Below are 16,373 nucleotides of genomic sequence, written 5' to 3'. Positions count from 1 at the left end.
GCTAACCTTCAGTGTAACAGATGAGCACACATACCTTCTAGCACTAATACAGTATCTACCCTCGCTGGTATTATATATCACATCTCATGACTTCCCCTTACCTGACACCTGACTACACACTGCTAACCTTCAGTGTAACAGATGGGCACACATACCTTCTAGCATTAATAAAGATTATACCCTCCCTGGTATTATATACACCACATCTCATGGCTTCCCCTTTCCTGACACCTGACTACACACTGCTAACTTTCAGTGCAACATATGAGCACACATACCTGCTAGTACTGATAAAGATCATACCCTCCCTGGTATTATATATTACATCTCATGGCTTCCCCTTACCTGACACCTGACTACACACTGCTAACCTTCAGTGTAACAGATGGGCACACATACCTGCTAGCATTAATAAAGATTATATCCTCCCTGGTATTATATATTACATCTCATGGCTTCCCCTTACCTGACACCTGACTACACACTGCTAACCTTCAGTGTAACAGATGAGCACACATACCTGCTAGCACTAATACAGATTCCACCCTTCCTGGTTTTATATATCACATGTCATGGCTTCCCCTTACCTGACACCTGACTACACACTGCTAACCTTTAGTGTAACAGATGGGCACACATACCTGCTAGCACTAATACAGATTCTACTCTCCCTGGTATTATATATCACATTGCATGGCTTCTCCTTACCTGACTACACACTGCTAACCTTTAGTGTAACAGATGAGCACACATACCTGCTAACACTAATACAGATTATACCCTCCCTGGTATTATATATCCCATGACATCCCCTTACCTGAAACCTGACTACACACTGCTAAACTTCAGTGTAACAGATGAGCACACTTACCTGCTAGCACTAATACAGATTATACCATCTCTGGTATTATATATCACATCTCATGGCTTCCCCTTACCTGACACCTGACTACCAACTGCTAACCTTCAGTGTAACAGATGAGCACACTTACCTGCTAGCACTAATATAGATTCTACCCTCCCTGGTATTATATATCACAACTTATGTCTTTCCCTTACCTGACTACACACTGCTAACCTTCAGTGTAACAGACATACCTGCTAGCACTAATACAGATGATACCCTCCCTGGTATTATATATCACATCTCATGACTTCCCCTTACCTGACACCTGACTACACACTGCTAACCTTCAGTGTAACAGATGAGCACACATACTTGCTAGCACTAATACAGATTCCACCCTTCCTGTTATTATATATATCTCATGACTTCAGCTTAACTGACTACTGTCATGATCCTTCCGTTCATTGCCGTGTCGCTGCGGCTCCCGGATCTTCTCTGTAGGGATTACGTCACGTTGCCTAGCAACGTGACGCGTCCTCTGACACTCCCTCTGATGACGTTGCCCGCCCCTGCCTTTAAACCATGGCGGGAGATCTACTCGGGGCCCATTTGTTGGATTCACTCCGGTGTCGTGAGTACTCTATCTGAACCTGCCTGACTTTGCTCACCTAGACCCCTATTCTGTCTCCTGGATTCAGACCATTGCCTTCCTGACCTTGCTTATTAGATATGTGCAATTCGGTTCGGTTCGATTCGGAAATTCGGCAAATTCAGCAAATTTCCAAATTAAAATACTGCCGAATTTACCGAATAAATCCGAATTAGTTCGGATTTATTCGGTAAATTCGGATGGCCATGGATTACACTAGTATTGTACAGTATATTAGGTTATATCACTCTGCTATGGGTTACACCTAATATACAGTACATAATACTAGTCTAATCCCACCTAACACTTACCGAAATTCCGAATTTCTGAACCGAACCAAATCCAGCCAAATTTCTTTGAATCCGAAACTAATCCGAACCTAATCGATTCAAAATTTTCCGAATTCGAATCGATCCGAACCGAAATTCAAAAAATTCTGAATCGAACCGAACCAAATTTTTTCGCCATGCACATATCTATTGCTTATGCCTAGACCCTCAAACTGTCTCCTGGATTCCTACCATTGCCTGCCTGACCTTGCTTATGCCTTGACCCTCAAACTGTCTCCTGGATATATAAATTAACCTTTTCCTGTCTGAATCTGCTTTTGACTTAAATCTTGCTAAGGACCTGCTTAAAAGGACATTTACTTTTACAAAACTGCTAAAGAGAACATTAATCATTTGTTTGTTGCAAACCTGCTTAAAGGGGCATTTACTTAAAAAGAACATTTATCATTTGTTTGTTGCAAACCTGCTTAAAGGGACATTTACTTTTACAAATCTGCTAAAAAGAACATTTATCATTTGTTTGTTGCAAACCTGCTTAAAGGGACATTTACTTTTACAAAACTGCTAAAGAGAACATTTATCATTTGTTTGTTGCAAATCTGCTTAAAGGGACATTTCCTTTCATTTATTTCAAACCTGCTTAAAGGAACTTTGTTTATCTGTTGGATTCAAATCTACTTAAAGGGACGCTATCTCTTATTTGTTGCAAACCTGCTTTAAAGAACATTTATTATTTTTGTATCCTGCTTTATTTGTTTCCTGAGTGGGTCACATCCTGGTTATTTCTCAGTGTGCTAGCGTGTGTTATACTTTTCACGCTAGCAGTTGGGTTAAACCCTGGACTGATTTCTATACGGCTGACATTACAAACGGGCCCTAAATGGCCCCCACTGAATTATCCATGGCCGTGGCTCACCAGGGACAATTACTGGGATCTCATGCTACCCACTTGCAATCCCTGGACTCTAAGCTTGATCAAATAACTACATTATTACAGAGCTTGGTTGCTCCTACACCTTCCAATCCTAATCCTATTGAGACATCACCTCCTTCAATCTCAAACAACCAGTCTCAAGGACAACTGAGTCCCAGGATACCTCTTCCGGACAAATATGATGGGAATCCTGAAGACTGTAGGGGCTTTCTGAATCAATGCCGTCTCCATTTCCGAAATAGCCCTACTCTTTTTGCTACTCCCTCTTCTAGAATTACATTCCTCATTTCCTTAATGAAAGGAAAAGCTTTGGCTGTGGTATCACCTTTGCTAGAAAAGAATGATCCTATTCTACTTTTCTCTCTGTATTCTCAAATGTATTTGATAAACCTGGAAGATCGTCCGCTGCTGAAGCTACTCTCTTAGACCTATGACAGGGTAGTCAACCAGTTTCTCAATATGCCATTGAGTTCCTCACTCTTGCATCTGAAACTACTTGGAATCAGGGAGCACTTAGAGCCGCTTTCCGTAAAGGACTTTCTGAGCGTCTCAAGGATGAATTGGTGTATCGGGAACTTCCAGAATCCCTAGAAGCCTTGATAAATCTTTGTATCAGTCTCGATGCCAGATATAGTGAACGCCAACAAGAAAGAGGTAGAACTCAGAGGTCATCAACTCGAACTCCTTTTCGTCTGGCTCCTCGTTTTTCTAATCCAGTAACTCCTGCCTCTCCTACTCCTGATCAGGCTGAACCTATGGAAGTGGGAAGTATAAAATTAACAGAAACTGAACACTTGAGAAGACGTTCTCTTGGCCTGTGTTTGTACTGTGGCCTTAAAGGTAATTTATTAAGAGATTGTCCTACCAGGCCAGTAAAAGCCAGGGCTTAACTTTTGTCCAGGGACCTGAGTTAAGCCAAAAGAGTTGTCATTCCCTATATAAAAAACTCTTTGTTCCAGTAACCCTTCAATTTGGACATAGTAAGATACATACCCAAGCTCTTATTGATTCTGGTGCTGGAGGAGTGTTCATTGACTCCACGTTCGGGTCTACTCACACAATACCCTTATTAAGGAAAAAGTATTCTATTTCTGTCTCTACGGTTAGTGGAGATCCTTTGGGTTCCGGATTCATTCATTTTGCTACTAGACCCATACTTCTTTTTGTTGGAATACTTCATTCTGAGACAATATGTTTTGACGTTATTTCTACTCCTCAATTTCCCATAATTTTGGGACTTCCCTGGCTCCAATTACATAATCCTACTATTTCTTGGACTTATGGTGAACTCACCTCCTGGGGATCATCATGTCAGACTAATTGTCTTCAAGAAATCACTAAGTTACCACTTACTATCGCTCTCACTACCGAAACTCCTGACTCTCTACCTATGCCTTATCATGACTTTGTGGATGTTTTCTCCAAGAAAGAGGCTGAACGTCTTCCTCCTCACCGTCCTTTTGATTGCCCCATTGATCTTCTTCCTGGGGCTACTTACCCTCTAGGCAAGACTTATCCACTTTCAAGACCAGAAAATGTGGCTTTGGAAGAATATATTAAAGACAATTTGGCTAGAGGATTTATACGACCCTCCTCTTCTCCTGTAGGGGCTGGTTTCTTTTTTGTAGGAAAGAAGGATGGCGGACTGCGACCCTGTATCGATTACAGAGGTCTAAATCAAATTACCATCAAGAACAGTTATCCACTACCCCTTATTCCTGAATTGTTTACTTATCTTCAAGGATCCACCATATTTACCAAACTAGATCTACGTGGTGCATACAATCTTATCCGTATGCGCAAGGGTGATGAATGGAAGACAGCTTTTAACACTCGATTTGGGCATTACGAGTATCTAGTCATGCCTTTTGGGCTATGTAATGCTCCTGCTGTTTTTCAACATTTTGTGAATGAGATTTTTCGTGATTTTTTTTAATATTTTTGTCATCATATACCTTGACGATATCCTGATTTTTTCTCAAAACCACCAAGACCATGTGCACCACGTCAGGAGGGTACTTCAACGTTTAAGAGACAACCATCTGTTTTCTAAACTGGAGAAATGTTCATTCCATCAAAAATCCATACCCTTTCTGGGTTATGTAATATCTGAATCTGGATTTGAAATGGATCCAACTAAACTTTCTGCCATTTTGGATTGGCCTAGACCTGATTCTCTTAAAGCTCTGCAACGTTTTCTGGGCTTCGCCAGTTATTACAGGAAATTCATCAAAGGTTCTGCAACTATTACTTCACCTCTTACTTCTCTCACTAGAAAGGGACAAAATTGTAAAGAATGGCCTCCTGAGGCTGTTGAGGCTTTTGAGTCTCTCAAAGAAGCTTTTTCTTCTGCACCTATTCTCCGTCACCCAAATCCGGATTTTCAATTCATCTTAGAAGTGGATGCTTCCTCTGTTGTTGCTGCTCTGTTGCTGCTGGGGCTGTTCTTTCCCAACAAATACCTGATACAGGAAAGATCCATCCTGTTGGATTCTTCTCTAAGAAATTCACTCCTTCTGAATTAAACTATGACGTAGGCAATAAAGAGTTGCATTAAAATGGCCCTGGACGAATGGAGGCATTGGCTGGAGGCGTTTTCCATACTCACAGATCATAAAAACCTTCTTTATCTCCAAACGGCCAAACAATTGAATTCCAGGCAAGCACGTTGGTCTATTCTTCTCACATTTTCACTACAATTTGTTATATACCCGGTTCTAAGAATATTAAAGCTGATGCCCTTTCCAGACAATTTCAAGATACTTCAATTGCTGAGTCAGGTACCATCCTTCAACCTCATGAAGTCATAGCCCAGTTATCAACTTCTTGGTTACAAAATTTACAGTCTGTTCAGAAGGACCTTCCTTTGTCTTGTAAACCTCCTGATGGTCTACTCTTTGTTCCTGAACGTCTTCGTTCCAAGATCGTATATTGGGCTCATGATAGTCCTCTCTCTGGACATCCTGGTATCAGTAACACCGTTCTAAATCTTAAACAACATGTCTGGTGGCCTACTCTCACTCAAGATGTTAAAGATTATGTCTCAGTATGCACACAATGTGCCACTAATAAGACTCCTCGTCAACTTCCTTCAGGTTTGCTTCAACCGTTACCCATACCCCATCAGCCTTGGACTCATGTATCCATGGACTTTATTACCGACCTTCCTCTTTCAGCTGGAAACAACACTATTTGGGTGGTGGTTGACAGGTTCACTAAGACTGCTCATTTCATTCCCTTACCTGGTTTACCATCTGCCAAAAGACTTTCTGAACTTTTTATTTTGCATATTGTGAGATTACATGGGTTTCCTCTGGATATCGTTTCGGATAGACGGGTACAATTTGTTTCTCGGTTTTGGAGATCACTTTGTAAACACTGGAACAACAATCTCTTTGTCTACTTCACATCATCCACAATCTAATGGCCAGACTGAAAGGGTAAACCAGTGCCTTGAAAAATATCTTAGACATTATGTGGATCATCATCACTCTAACTGGACTTCTTATCTCCAATTAGCAGAATTGGCTCATAACGCCCGATATAATTCCTCTCTTCAGACCTCTCCTTTTCATGTGGCCTATGGATTTCAACCCAGAACGTTTCCTTTGCACACTTCTTCCACAGAAAATCCTGCTTCTGATCTTTCTGCCCGAAGGTTAACTCGTCATTGGCGGAGAATACATCTTATTCTTTCTAAAGCTTCTAAACGTTACAAGTTCTTTTCAGATCTTCGACAGAAGAAGGCTCCCAAATATCGGCCTAGCGATAAGGTTTGGATTTCTTCACGTCATCTTTGCCTCAAACAACCTTCTACCAAATTGGGACCACGATATGTGGGTCCTTTCCGAATACTGGGTCAAGTATGTGCCACTGCTTACCGGATAGCTTTACCCAAGACTCTCAAAGCCCATCCTGTATTCCACGTTTCTCTTCTGAAACCTATGTTGTCTAATAGGTATTCTAAACCTATGTCCAAACCTCCACCTCTTTTTATTCATGGACACCCTGAATTTGAGGTCAGCCACATTCTAGATTCCAAACTTCGTGGCAAGAAATTGTATTATCTCATCCATTGGAAAGGTTATCCAGTCACGGAACGATCCTGGGAGCCAGCCCAACAAGTGAACGCTCCTGACTTAATAAAGGCCTTCCACAAGACTCACCCTATTAGGCCTGGTCCTGTCCCCCGGAGGGGTCCTTGAGGGGGGGGTGCTGTCATGATCCTTCCGTTCATTGCCGTGTCGCCGCGGCTCCCGGATCTTCTCTGTAGGGATTACGTCACGTTGGCTAGCAACGTGACACGTCCTCTGACACTCCCTCTGATGACGTCACCGCCCCTACCTTTAAACCACGGCGGGAGATCTACTCGGGGCCCGTTTGTTGGATTCACTCCGGTGTCGTGAGTACTCTATCTGAGCCTGCCTGACTTTGCTCACCTAGACCCCTATTCTGTCTCCTGGATTCCGACCATTGCCTGCCTGACCTTGCTTATGCCTAGACCCTCAAACTGTCTTCTGGATTCTGACCATTGCCTGCCTGACCTTGCTTATGCCTTGACCCTCAAACTGTCTCCTGGATATATAAATTAACCTTTTCCTGTCTGAATCTGCTTTTGACTTAAATCTTGCTAAGGACCTGCTTAAAAGGACATTTACTTTTACAAAACTGCTAAAGAGAACATTAATCATTTGTTTGTTGCAAACTTGCTTAAAGGGACATTTACTTAAAAAGAACATTTATCATTTGTTTGTTGCAAACCTGCTTAAAGGGACATTTACTTTTACAAATCTGCTAAAAATAACATTTATCATTTGTTTGTCGCAAACCTGCTTAAAGGGACATTTACTTTTACAAAACTACTAAAGAGAACATTTATCATTTGTTTGTTGCAAACCTGCTTAAAGGGACATTTCTTTTAATTTATTTCAAACCTGCTTAAAGGAACTTTGTTTATCTGTTGGATTCAAATCTACTTAAAGGGACGCTATCTCTTATTTGTTGCAAACCTGCTTTAAAGAACATTTATTATTTTTGTATCCTGCTTTATTTGTTTCCTGAGTGGGTCACGTCTTGGTTATTTCTCAGTGTGCTAGCGTGTGTTATACTTTTCACGCTAGCAGTTGGGTTAAACCCTGGACTGATTTCTATATGGCTGACAACTACACACTGCTAACCTTCAGTGTAACAGATGAGCACACATACCTGCCCTTAAAGGGACAGTATACTATAAGATTGTTTTTCCCTTAATGTGTTTCCAATTACTCTTTTACCAGCTGCAGAGTATAAAATGTATGAGATTTGCTTTTTTAAGGTTTATTGGTGTATATGAATTAGCTGATTTTGTGTTTTGAAGCCACAACCTAATAAAATGGTTTGAGCTTGTAGGTATAATCAGATCTCATTACTTTATCACATTGTGTAAATATACCTGCTTCTTTATCTTATATCTGTCCATAAACCAATCACCAATACTTGGAGAGAACAATGGAAAATTAACATTGTATTACCTTATCTCTTCTATAACCCACTGGGAGTGTAATTTCTTCTGCTGGCTGTCTTAACACAGCTTGGCCTCAAGGCCAAAAACTTTCAGGATGGGTGGGGATACCACAGGCTAAATAAACTAATTTGAATGCCAATATAAGGTTAATGGAAATACTTGGAAACAATTTAATACACTCCAGTAGGTAAAGTGGATCATTGGGAACAAATTAAAGGGGAGACAATTTTTGAGTAAACTGTCCCTTTAACTGACACCTGACTACACACTGATAACCTTCAGTGTAACAGATGTGCACACATACCTGCTAGCACTAATACAGATTCTACCCTCCCTGGTATTATATATCACATCTCATGGCTTTCCCTTACCTGACTACACACTGCTAACCTTCAGTGTAATAGACATACCTGCTAGCACTAATACAGATTATACCTTCCCTGGTATTATATATCTCATGACTTCCCCTTACCTGACCTCACACTGCTAAACGTAAGTGTAACAGATAAGCACACATACCTGCTAGCACTAATACAGATTCCACCCTCCCTGGTATTATATATCTCATGACTTCCCCTTACCTGACCTCACACTGCTAAACGTAAGTGTTACAGATGAGCACACATACCTGCTAGCACTGATACAGATTCTACCCTCACTGGTATTATATATCACATTTCATGGCTTCCCCTTACCTGACACCTGACTACACACTGCTAACCTTCAGTGTAACAGATGAGCAAACATACCTGCTAGAATACACATTATACCCTCCCTGGTATTATATATCTCATGACTTCCCCTTACCTGACACCTGACTACACACTGCTAACCTTCAGTGTAACAGATGAGCACACATACCTGCAAGCACTAATACAGTATCTATTATCCCTGGTATTATATATTACATCTCATGACTTCCCCTTACCTGACACCTGACTACACACTGCTAACCTTCAGTGTAACAGATGAGCACACATACCTGCAAGTACTAATACAGTATCTATTCACCCTGGTATTATATATTACATCGCATGACTTCCCCTTACCTGACACCTGACTACACACTGCTAACCTTCAGTGTAACAGATGAGCACACATACCTGCTAGCATTAATAAAGATTATACCCTCCCTGGTATTATATACCACATCTCATGGCTTCCCCATACCTGACACCTGACTACACACTGCTAACCTTCAGTGCAACAGATGAGCACACATACCTGCTTGCACTAATACAGTATCTACCCTCCCTGGTATTATATATCTCATGACTTACCCTTACCTTACACCTAACTACACACTGCTAACCTTCAGTGTAACAGATGAGCACACATACCTGCTTGCACTAATACAGTATCTACCCTCCCTTGTATTATATATCACATCTCATGACTTCCCCTTAACTGACACCTAACTACACACTGCTAACCTTTAGTGTAACAGATGAGCACACATACCAGCTAACACTAAAACAGATTATACCCTCCCTGGTATTATATATCCCATGATTTCCCCTTACCTGACACCTGACTACACACTGCTAACCTTCAGTGTAACAGAGGAGCACACTTACCTTCTAGCACTAATACAGATTATATTCTCTCTGGTATTATATATCACATCTCATGGCTTCCCCTTACCTGACACCTGACTACCAACTGCTAACCTTCAGTGTAACAGATGAGCACACATACCTGCTAGCACTAATACAGATTCTACCCTCCCTGGTATTATATATCACATCTCATGGCTTTCCCTTACCTGACTACACACTGCTAACCTTCAGTGTAACACAGACATACCTGCTAGCACTAATACAGATTATACCCTCTCTGGTATTATATATCACATCTCATGACTTCCCCTTACCTGACACCTGACTATACACTGCTAACCTTCAGTGTAACAGATGAGCACACATACCTGCTAGCACTAATACAGATTCCACCCTCCCTGGTATTATATATCTCATGACTTCCCCTTACCTGACCTCACACTGCTAAACGTAAGTGTAACAGATGAGCACACATACCTGCTAGCACTGATACAGATTCTACCCTGACTGGTATTATATATCACATTTCATGGCTTCCCTTACCTGACACCTGACTACATACTGCTAACCTTCAGTGTTACAGATAAGCAAACATACCTGCTAGAATACACAATATACCCTCCCTGGTATTATATATCTCATGACTTCCCCTTACCTGACACCTGACTACACACTGCTAACCGTCAGTGTAACATATGAGCACACATACCTGCAAGCACTAATACAGTATCTATTCTCCCTGGTATTATATATTACATCTCATGACTTCCCCTTACCTGACACCTGACTACACACTGCTAACCTTCAGTGTAACAGATGAGCACACATACCTGCTAGCATTAATAAAGATTACACCCTCCCTGGTATTATATACCACATCTCATGGCTTCCCCATACCTGACACCTGACTACACACTGCTAACCTTCAGTGCAACAGATGAGCACACATACCTGCTTGCACTAATACAGTATCTACCCTCCCTTGTATTATATATCACATCTCATGGCTTCCCCATACCTGACACCTGACTACACACTGCTAACCTTCAGTGCAACAGATGAGCACACATACCTGCTTGCACTAATACAGTATCTACCCTCCCTTGTATTATATATCACATCTCATGACTTCCCCTTAACTGACACCTGACTACACACTGCTAACCTTCAGTGTAACAGATGACCACACATACCTGCTAGCACTAATACAGATTCCACACTTCCTGATATTATATATCTCATGACTTCTCCTTACCTGACACCTGACCTTGCACTGCTAAACTTCAGTGTAATAGATGAGCACATAGACCTGCTAGCACTAATACAGATTCTACTCTCCCTGGTATTATATATCACATTGCATGGCTTCTCCTTACCTGACACGTGACTACACACTGCAAACCTTTAGTGTAACAGATGAGCACACATACCTGCTAACATTAAAACAGATTATACCCTCCCTGGTATATATCCCATGATTTCCCCTTACCTGACACCTGACTACACACTGCTAACCTTCAGTGTAACAGATGAGCACACTTACCTGCTAGCACTAATACAGTATCTACCCTCCCTGGTATATATATCTCATGACTTACCCTTACCTGACACCTAACTACACACTGCTAACCTTCAGTGTAACAGATGAGCACACATACCTGCTTGCACTAATACAGTATCTACCCTCCCTTGCATTATATATCACATTTCATGACTTCCCCTTAACTGACACCTGACTACAGACTGCTAACCTTCAGTATAACAGATGAGCACACATACCTGCTAGCACTAATACAGATTCCACCCTTCCTGGTATTATATATCTCATGACTTCTCCTTACCTGACACCTGACCTTACACTGCTAAACTTCAGTGTAATGAATGAGCACATATACCTGCTAGCACTAATACAGATTCTACTCTCCCTGGTATTATATATCACATCGCATGGCTTCTCCTTACCTGACACGTGACTACACACTGCAAACCTTTAGTGTAACAGATGAGCACACATACCTGCTAACACTAAAACAGTTTATACCCTCCCTGGTATTATATATCCGATGATTTTCCCTTACCTGACACCTGACTACACACTGCTAACCTTCAGTGTAACAGATGAGCACACATACCTGCTAGCACTAATACAGATTCTACCCTCCCTGGTATTATATATCACATCTCATGGCTTTCCCTTACCTGACTACACACTGCTAACCTTCAGTGTAACAGATGAGCACACATACCTGCTAGCACTAATACAGATTATACCCTCTCTGGTATTATATATCACATCTCATGACTTCCCCTTAACCTGACAACTGACTACACACTGCTAACCTTCAGTGTAACAGATGAGCACACATACCTGCAAGCACTAATACAGTATCTATTCTCCCTGGTGTTATATATTACATCTCATGACTTCCCCTTACCTGACACCTGACTACACACTGCTAACCTTCAGTGTAACAGATGAGCACACATACCTGCAATCACTAATACAGTATCTATTCTCCCTGGTATTATATATTACATCTCATGACTTCCCCTTACCTGACACCTGACTACACACTGCTAACCTTCAGTGTAACAGATGAGCACACATACCTGCTAGCATTAATAAAGATTATACCCTCCCTGGTATTATATACCACATCTCATGGCTTCCTCATACCTGACTACACACTGCTAACCTTCAGTGCAACAGATGAGCACACATACCTGCTTGCACTAATACAGTATCTACCCTCCCTTGTATTATATATCACATCTCATGACTTCCCCTTAACTGACACCTGACTACACACTGCTAACCTTCAGTGTAACAGATAAGCACACATACCTGCTAGCACTAATACAGATTCCACCCTTCCTGGTATTATATATTTCATGACTTCTCCTTTCCTGACACCTGACCTTACACTGCTAAACTTCAGTGTAATAGATGAGCACATATACCTGCTAGCACAAATACAGATTCTACTCTCCCTGGTATTATATATCACATTGCATGGCTTCTCCTTACCTGACACCTGAATACACACTGCTAACCTTCAGTGTAACAGATGAGCACACATACCTGCTAGCACTGATACAGATTCTACCCTCACTGGTATTATATATCACATCTCATGGCTTTCCCTTACTTGACACCTGACTACACACTGCTAACCTTCAGTGTAACAGATGAGCACACATACCTGCTAGCACTAATACAGTATCTACTCTCCCTGGTATTATATATTACATCTCATGACTTCCCCTTACCTGACACCTGACTACACACTTTTAACCTTCAGTGTAACAGATGAGCACACATACCTGCTAGCATTAATAAAGATTAAATCCTCCCTGGAATTATATACCACATTTCATGGCTTCCCCTTACCTGACACCTGACTACACACTGCTAACCTTCAGTGTAACAGATGAGCACACATACCTGCTAGTACTGATACAGATCATACCCTCCTTGGTATTATATATCTCATGACTTCCCCTTACCTGACCTCACACTGCTAAACTTAAGTGTAACATATGAACACACATACCTGCTACCCCTGATACAGATTCCACCCTCACTGGTATTATATATCACATCTCATGGCTTTCCCTTACCTGACACCTGACAACACACTGCTAACCTTCAGTGTAACAGATGAGCACACATACCTGCTAGCACTAATACATATTTTACCGTCCCTAGTATTATATATCTCATGACTTCCCCTTACCTGACACCTGACTACACACTGCTAACCTTCAGTGTAACTGATCAGCACACATACCTGCTAACACTAATACAGATCATACCCTCCCTGGTATTATATATCACATATCATGGCATCCCCTTACCCGACACCTGACTACACACTGCTAACCTTCAGTGTAACAGATGAGCACACATAACTGCTAGCACTGATACAAATTCTACCCTCACTGGTATTATATATCATATCTCATGGCTTTCCCTTACCTGACACCTGACAACACACTGCTAACCATCAGTGTAACAGATGAGCACACATACCTGCTAGCACTAATACACATTTTACCCTCCCTGGTATTATATATCTCATGACTTCCCCTTACCTGACACCTGACTACACACTGCTAACCTTCAGTGTAACAGATTAGCACACATACCTGCTAGCACTAATACAGTATCTACCCTCCCTGGTATTATATATCACATATCATGACTTCCCCTTACCTGACACCTGACTACACACTGCTAACCTTCAGTGTAACAGATGAGCACACATACCTGCTAGCACTAATACAGTATCTACCCTCCCTGGTATTATATATCACATATCATGACTTCCCCTTACCTGACACCTGACTACACACCTCTAACCTTCAGTGTAACAGATGAGCACACATACCTGCTAGCACTAATACTTATTTTACCCTCCCTGGTATTAGATATCCTGGTATTATATATCTCATGACTTCCCCTTACCTGACACCTGACTACACACTGCTAACCTTCAGTGTAACAGATGAGCACACATACCTTCTAGCACTAATACAGTATCTACCCTCGCTGGTATTATATATCACATCTCATGACTTCCCCTTACCTGACACCTGACTACACACTGCTAACCTTCAGTGTAACAGATGGGCACACATACCTTCTAGCATTAATAAAGATTATACCCTCCCTGGTATTATATACACCACATCTCATGGCTTCCCCTTTCCTGACACCTGACTACACACTGCTAACTTTCAGTGCAACATATGAGCACACATACCTGCTAGTACTGATAAAGATCATACCCTCCCTGGTATTATATATTACATCTCATGGCTTCCCCTTACCTGACACCTGACTACACACTGCTAACCTTCAGTGTAACAGATGGGCACACATACCTGCTAGCATTAATAAAGATTATATCCTCCCTGGTATTATATATTACATCTCATGGCTTCCCCTTACCTGACACCTGACTACACACTGCTAACCTTCAGTGTAACAGATGAGCACACATACCTGCTAGCACTAATACAGATTCCACCCTTCCTGGTTTTATATATCACATGTCATGGCTTCCCCTTACCTGACACCTGACTACACACTGCTAACCTTTAGTGTAACAGATGGGCACACATACCTGCTAGCACTAATACAGATTCTACTCTCCCTGGTATTATATATCACATTGCATGGCTTCTCCTTACCTGACTACACACTGCTAACCTTTAGTGTAACAGATGAGCACACATACCTGCTAACACTAATACAGATTATACCCTCCCTGGTATTATATATCCCATGACATCCCCTTACCTGAAACCTGACTACACACTGCTAAACTTCAGTGTAACAGATGAGCACACTTACCTGCTAGCACTAATACAGATTATACCATCTCTGGTATTATATATCACATCTCATGGCTTCCCCTTACCTGACACCTGACTACCAACTGCTAACCTTCAGTGTAACAGATGAGCACACTTACCTGCTAGCACTAATATAGATTCTACCCTCCCTGGTATTATATATCACAACTTATGTCTTTCCCTTACCTGACTACACACTGCTAACCTTCAGTGTAACAGACATACCTGCTAGCACTAATACAGATGATACCCTCCCTGGTATTATATATCACATCTCATGACTTCCCCTTACCTGACACCTGACTACACACTGCTAACCTTCAGTGTAACAGATGAGCACACATACTTGCTAGCACTAATACAGATTCCACCCTTCCTGTTATTATATATATCTCATGACTTCAGCTTAACTGACTACTGTCATGATCCTTCCGTTCATTGCCGTGTCGCTGCGGCTCCCGGATCTTCTCTGTAGGGATTACGTCACGTTGCCTAGCAACGTGACGCGTCCTCTGACACTCCCTCTGATGACGTTGCCGCCCCTGCCTTTAAACCATGGCGGGAGATCTACTCGGGGCCCATTTGTTGGATTCACTCCGGTGTCGTGAGTACTCTATCTGAACCTGCCTGACTTTGCTCACCTAGACCCCTATTCTGTCTCCTGGATTCAGACCATTGCCTTCCTGACCTTGCTTATTAGATATGTGCAATTCGGTTCGGTTCGATTCGGAAATTCGGCAAATTCAGCAAATTTCCAAATTAAAATACTGCCGAATTTACCGAATAAATCCGAATTAGTTCGGATTTATTCGGTAAATTCGGATGGCCATGGATTACACTAGTATTGTACAGTATATTAGGTTATATCACTCTGCTATGGGTTACACCTAATATACAGTACATAATACTAGTCTAATCCCACCTAACACTTACCGAAATTCCGAATTTCTGAACCGAACCAAATCCAGCCAAATTTCTTTGAATCCGAAACTAATCCGAACCTAATCGATTCAAAATTTTCCGAATTCGAATCGATCCGAACCGAAATTCAAAAAATTCTGAATCGAACCGAACCAAATTTTTTCGCCATGCACATATCTATTGCTTATGCCTAGACCCTCAAACTGTCTCCTGGATTCCTACCATTGCCTGCCTGACCTTGCTTATGCCTTGACCCTCAAACTGTCTCCTGGATATATAAATTAACCTTTTCCTGTCTGAATCTGCTTT

The sequence above is a fragment of the Bombina bombina genome, chromosome 7 (assembly GCF_027579735.1).
Source record: "Bombina bombina isolate aBomBom1 chromosome 7, aBomBom1.pri, whole genome shotgun sequence".
Taxonomy (NCBI): domain Eukaryota; kingdom Metazoa; phylum Chordata; class Amphibia; order Anura; family Bombinatoridae; genus Bombina; species Bombina bombina.
Note: the sequence above shows the minus strand (reverse complement) of the source record.